Raw genomic sequence first — 5805 nt, 5'->3', positions numbered from 1 at the left:
GACTCAGTTAAAATGTATATACATGTAGTGTTTTAATATGTATTTATACACTTTTTAAAGACTTCAATACACTTATCAAAATACTTCTACTTAACAAAAATGCATACAATTACATCCTCGTTCAGTTTCATCAACAATTCTACTCGTATGCACCCGTATTCGTACTCGTACAATACACAACTTTTAGATGTATGTACTATTGGTATATACACTCCAATGATCAGCTCTTAGCAGCCCATGTGAGTCACCTAACACATGTGGGAACCATCATTTGGCAACTAGCATGAAATATCTCATAAAATTACAAAAATATGAGTAATCATTCATGACTTATTTACATGAAAACAAAATTACATATCCTTTATATCTAATCCATACACCAACGACCAAAAACACCTACAAACACTTTCATTCTTCAATTTTCTTCATCTAATTGATCTCTCTCAAGTTCTATCTTTAAGTTCTAAGTGTTCTTCATAAATTCCAAAAGTTCTAGTTTCATAAAATCAAGAATACTTTCAAGTTTGCTAGCTCACTTCCAATCTTGTAAGGTGATCATCCAACCTCAAGAAATCTTTGTTTCTTACAGTAGGTTATCATTCTAATACAAGGTAATAATCATATTCAAACTTTGGTTCAATTTCTATAACTATAACAATCTTATTTCAAGTGATGATCTTACTTGAACTTGTTTTCGTGTCATGATTCTGCTTCAAGAACTTCGAGCCATCCAAGGATCCATTGAAGCTAGATCCATTTTTCTCTTTTCCAGTAGGTTTATCCAAGGAAATTAAGGTAGTAATGATGTTCATAACATCATTCGATTCATACATATAAAGCTATCTTATTCGAAGGTTTAAACTTGTAATCACTAGAACATAGTTTAGTTAATTCTAAACTTGTTCGCAAACAAAAGTTAATCCTTCTAACTTGACTTTTAAAATCAACTAAACACATGTTATATATCTATATGATATGCTAACTTAATGATTTAAAACCTGGAAACACGAAAAACACCGTAAAACCGGATTTACGCCGTCGTAGTAACACCGCGGGCTGTTTTGGGTTAGTTAATTAAAAACTATGATAAACTTTGATTTAAAAGTTGTTATTCTGAGAAAATGATTTTTATTATGAACATGAAACTATATCCAAAAATTATGGTTAAACTCAAAGTGGAAGTATGTTTTCTAAAATGGTCATCTAGACGTCGTTCTTTCGACTGAAATGACTACCTTTACAAAAACGACTTGTAACTTATTTTTCCGACTATAAACCTATACTTTTTCTGTTTAGATTCATAAAATAGAGTTCAATATGAAACCATTGCAATTTGATTCACTCAAAACGGATTTAAAATGAAGAAGTTATGGGTAAAACAAGATTGGATAATTTTTCTCATTTTAGCTACGTGAAAATTGGTAACAAATCTATTCCAACCATAACTTAATCAACTTGTATTGTATATTATGTAATCTTGAGATACCATAGACACGTATACAATATTTCGACCTATCATGTCGACACATCTATATATATTTCGGAACAACCATAGACACTCTATATGTGAATGTTGGAGTTAGCTATACAGGGTTGAGGTTGATTCCAAAATATATATAGTTTGAGTTGTGATCAATACTGAGATACGTATACACTGGGTCGTGGATTGATTCAAGATAATATTTATCGATTTATTTCTGTACATCTAACTGTGGACAACTAGTTATAGGTTACTAACGAGGACAGCTGACTTAATAAACTTAAAACATCAAAATATATTAAAAGTGTTGTAAATATATTTTGAACATACTTTAATATATATGTATATATTGTTATAGGTTCGTGAATCAACAGTGGCCAAGTCTTACTTCCCGACGAAGTAAAAATCTGTGAAAGTGAGTTATAGTCCCACTTTTAAAATCTAATATTTTTGGGATGAGAATACATGCAGGTTTTATAAATGATTTACAAAATAGACACAAGTACGTGAAACTACATTCTATGGTTGAATTATCGAAATCGAATATGCCCCTTTTTATTAAGTCTGGTAATCTAAGAATTAGGGAACAGACACCCTAATTGACGCGAATCCTAAAGATAGATCTATTGGGCCTAACAAACCCCATCCAAAGTACCGGATGCTTTAGTACTTCGAAATTTATATCATATCCGAAGGGTGTCCCGGAATGATGGGGATATTCTTATATATATGCATCTTGTTAATGTCGGTTACCAGGTGTTCACCATATGAATGATTTTTATCTCTATGTATGGGATGTGTATTGAAATATGAAATCTTGTGGTCTATTGTTACGATTTGATATATATAGGTTAAACCTATAACTCACCAACATTTTTGTTGACGTTTAAAGCATGTTTATTCTCAGGTGAATATTAAGAGCTTCCGCTGTTGCATACTAAAATAAGGACAAGATTTGGAGTCCATGTTTGTATGATATTGTGTAAAAACTGCATTCAAGAAACTGATTTCGATGTAACATATTTGTATTGTAAACCATTATGTAATGGTCGTGTGTAAACAGGATATTTTAGATTATCATTATTTGATAATCTACGTAAAGCTTTTTAAACCTTTATTTATGAAATAAAGGTTATGGTTTGTTTTAAAAATGAATGCAGTCTTTGAAAAACGTCTCATATAGAGGTCAAAACCTCGCAACGAAATCAATTAACATGGAACGTTTTTAATCAATAAGAACGGGACATTTCAGCGAATGTGGTCGCCAACGCTTTGAGTAGAAATGACAGAGAACCTATACGGGTAAAAGCTATGAATATAATTATTCGTACTAACCATACTACTCAAATAAAGGAGGCGCAACAGGGAGTTGTAAAAGAAGGGAATTTGAAAAATGAAATACCCAAAGGGTTGGAGAAACACCTTAATATTCGGGAAGACGGAACTCGATATAGAGCTGAAAGAATTTGGGTACCAAGGTTTGGAGATGTGAGAGAAAAGGTGAAATATCCCGTTCTTATTGATTAAAAACGTTCCATATTAATTGATTTCGTTGCGAGGTTTTGACCTCTATATGAGACGTTTTTCAAAGACTGCATTCATTTTAAAACAAACCATAACCTTTATTTCATCAATAAAGGTTTAAAAAGCTTTACGTAGATTATCAAATAATGATAATCTAAAATATCCTGTTTACACACGACCATTACATAATGGTTTACAATACAAATATGTTACAACAAAATAAGTTTCTTGAATGCAGTTTTTACACAATATCATACAAGCATGGACTCCAAATCTCGTCCTTATTTAAGTATGCGACAGCGGAAGCTCTTAATAATCACCTGAGAATAAACATGCTTAAAACGTCAACAAAAATGTTGGTGAGTTATAGGTTTAACCTATATATATCAAATCATAATAATAGACCACAAGATTTCATATTTCAATACACATCCCATACATAGAGATAAAAATCATTCATATGGTGAACACCTGGTAACCGACATTAACAAGATGCATATATAAGAATATCCCCATCATTCCGGGACACCCTTCGGATATGATATAAATTTCGAAGTACTAAAGCATCCGGTACTTTGGATGGGGTTTGTTAGGCCCAATAGATCTATCTTTAGGATTCGAGTCAATTAGGGTGTCTGTTCCCTAATTCTTAGATTACCAGACTTAATAAAAAGGGGCATATTCGATTTCGATAATTCAACCATAGAATGTAGTTTCACGTACTTGTGTCTATTTTGTAAATCATTTATAAAACCTGCATGTATTCTCATCCCAAAAATATTAGATTTTAAAAGTGGGATTATAACTCACTTTCACAGATTTTTACTTCGTCGGGAAGTAAGACTTGGCCACTGGTTGATTCACAAACCTATAACAATATATACATATATATCAAAGTATGTTCAAAATATATTTACAACACTTTTAATATATTTTGATGTTTTAAGTTTATTAAGTCAGCTGTCCTCGTTAGTAACCTACAACTAGTTGTCCACAGTTAGATGTACAGAAATAAATCGAAAAATATTATCTTGAATCAATCCACGACCCAGTGTATACGTATCTCAGTATTGATCACAACTCAAACTATATATATTTTGGAATCAACCTCAACCCTGTATAGCTAACTCCAACATTCACATATAGAGTGTCTATGGTTGTTCCGAAATATATATAGATGTGTCGACATGATAGGTCGAAACATTGTATACGTGTCTATGGTATCTCAAGATTACATAATATACAATACAAGTTGATTAAGTTATGGTTGGAATAGATTTGTTACCAATTTTCACGTAGCTAAAATGAGAAAAATTATCCAATCTTGTTTTACCCATAACTTCTTCATTTTAAATCCGTTTTGAGTGAATCAAATTGCTATGGTTTCATATTAAACTCTATTTTATGAATCTAAACAGAAAAAGTATAGGTTTATAGTCGGAAAAATAAGTTACAAGTCGTTTTTGTAAAGGTAGTCATTTCAGTCGAAAGAACGACGTCTAGATGACCATTTTAGAAAACATACTTCCACTTTGAGTTTAACCATAATTTATGGATATAGTTTCATGTTCATAATAAAAATCATTTTCTCAAAATAACAACTTTTAAATCAAAGTTTATCATAGTTTTTAATTAACTAACCCAAAACAGCCCGCGGTGTTACTACGACGGCGTAAATCCGGTTTTACGGTGTTTTTCGTGTTTCCAGGTTTTAAATCATTAAGTTAGCATATCATATAGATATAGAACATGTGTTTAGTTGATTTTAAAAGTCAAGTTAGAAGGATTAACTTTTGTTTGCGAACAAGTTTAGAATTAACTAAACTATGTTCTAGTGATTACAAGTTTAAACCTTCGAATAAGATAGCTTTATATGTATGAATTGAATGATGTTATGAACATCATTACTACCTTAAGTTCCTTGGATAAACCTACTGGAAAAGATAAAAATGGATCTAGCTTCAACGGATCCTTGGATGGCTCGAAGTTCTTGAAGCAGAATCATGACACGAAAACAAGTTCAAGTAAGATCATCACTTGAAATAAGATTGTTATAGTTATAGAAATTGAACCAAAGTTTGAATATGATTATTACCTTGTATTAGAATGATAAACTACTGTAAGAAACAAAGATTTCTTGAGGTTGGATGATCACCTTACAAGATTGGAAGTGAGCTAGCAAACTTGAAAGTATTCTTGATTTTATGTAACTAGAACTTGTAGAATTTATGAAGAACACTTAGAACTTGAAGATAGAACTTTAGAGAGATCAATTAGATGAAGAAAATTGAAGAATTAAAGTGTTTGTAGGTGTTTTTGGTAGTTGGTGTATGGATTAGATATAAAGGATATGTAATTTTGTTTTCATGTAAATAAGTCATGAATGATTACTCATATTTTTGTAATTTTATGAGATATTTCATGCTAGTTGCCAAATGATGGTTCCCACATGTGTTAGGTGACTCACATGGGCTGCTAAGAGCTGATCATTGGAGTGTATATACCAATAGTACATACATCTAAAAGCTGTGTATTGTACGAGTACAAATACGGGTGTATACGAGTAGAATTGTTGATGAAACTGAACGAGGATGTAATTGTAAGCATTTTAGTTAAGTAGAAGTATTTTGATAAGTGTATTGAAGTCTTTCAAAAGTGTATAAATACATATTAAAACACTACATGTATATACATTTTAACTGAGTCGTTAAGTCATCGTTAGTCGTTACATGTAAGTGTTGTTTTGAAACCTTTAGGTTAACGATCTTGTTAAATGTTGTTAACCCAATGTTTATAATATC

This window comes from Rutidosis leptorrhynchoides, chromosome 3, assembly GCF_046630445.1.
Source record: "Rutidosis leptorrhynchoides isolate AG116_Rl617_1_P2 chromosome 3, CSIRO_AGI_Rlap_v1, whole genome shotgun sequence".
Lineage (NCBI taxonomy): Eukaryota > Viridiplantae > Streptophyta > Magnoliopsida > Asterales > Asteraceae > Rutidosis > Rutidosis leptorrhynchoides.
The sequence above is the reverse complement of the archived record's forward strand: the minus strand, read 5'-3'. Positions refer to the sequence as shown.